Genomic DNA, 1570 nt, shown 5'->3' with positions numbered 1-1570 from the left:
CTTTAATTTGGTGAGTAGTTATTTGTTGAGAAACACGGGTGAAAGTTTGGGGGGAGGTTTAGTAACTAAAAACCCGTGAGGCCAAGCCCCTCGCAATATCAGGCGCCCCCTAATTCGTTTAAAAAACCATTAGTAGAATATAAACAAATTATTTTTTTTAAAATAAATTTCGCATTAGAGCAGTTAAATTTAAAAATAGTGTTATGTAACGACAGTTATCTTACCTGCACAATCTAAAATTAATATACAAAATTGTAAATTTAATAAATATTTTTAGAAATGTATTATAGTGTATTAGTAGTATAGTGATGAGTATCTCTGCCAGTCACGTGGGTGTCCAGGTATTGATCCCTCGCCGCACTCAGGAACAAATTCTACTTTGTCGAGTGGGGGTACCTGTCTTGGCATGTATACAGACAAACTATACCTGTGAACTTTTCTACTTTATCGGACACACTATTTTTGCAATTTTTTTTTTTTGAAACTAATGTAGTTAAACACGCTGAAAACGATGGCAAAGTCCAAATTTAGCGCATGGACTTAGTTTTGAAGTTATGGCCTAATGAAGTTCGCTATCTAATGATTATTGCGCATTTGCGCGTCACTAGTTTACTGCACAGTGCACCTATTACGAATATTGATTTTTTTTTGTAACCTATGTACTTCAACAAGTTAAAAACGACGGTGCAATTTAAATTTGAGAGCCAGAATTCGTTTTGAAGTTATATGCTAAGGCAGTTTCAAACTCTGAGTTTTTACGCATACACTCAACGCTTTAGAAGCTCCCTACACTGCCAGCTCCGGTCGCCAAACTCAAGGTCCTATAATAAATGTATCTAGATAATTCCGAACACTGGTTATTTAATTCAATAATTATATATATTGAAACGTGCATTAACCTTTTATGTAATATGAAAATGCCTATTTATGGTATGTTTGTAATAGAAAGTGTAAAATTAGTGGACATTCTTTTTTCAACTATAAATTTATAATCATAAATATAGTACGATTAGTACGTTTTGGAATAATTTTTGGAAATTTTTCGTTTTGGTATAGGCGTATATTTAATGAGTGAATTGTTATTGTAAAAATTGCATTAAAGAGTAAAGTTATTAAAAAAAATATTTTGACGTTTTCTCTAGTTTCTAAAAAGACGGATCTGCACACAATGATTAAATAATAATATGTTTGCATGTTACTATCCAAGTAACATAAGAGGGACTTTGAAACAAATAATGATATTGAGTGAAAAACCTAACATTTTTTGTACAATTTAACAGAATAAAAGAGTATTGAATTAGGTTGATGATAAAAGATGTTCAATTAAAGATGAATCACATATTATATGTAGGTATAGTGTATACCAGATATCTACATTATATATACGGACACAACTGTTTCTTACAACAATACCTCTGTGGGAAAATGTATTTTACATAATGGAGTAGGTGTACAAAAATTTCAATTTAGATCACAAACTCGTGGGCTCAGAACCAAAAGGTGCTAAATCGATTTTTTCGAAAATCCACTTTTTGATATAAATGGGTTTATTGGTCAATGGTCTATAATC

Source organism: Acyrthosiphon pisum, chromosome X (genome assembly GCF_005508785.2).
Source record: "Acyrthosiphon pisum isolate AL4f chromosome X, pea_aphid_22Mar2018_4r6ur, whole genome shotgun sequence".
NCBI lineage: Eukaryota > Metazoa > Arthropoda > Insecta > Hemiptera > Aphididae > Acyrthosiphon > Acyrthosiphon pisum.
Note: the sequence above shows the minus strand (reverse complement) of the source record.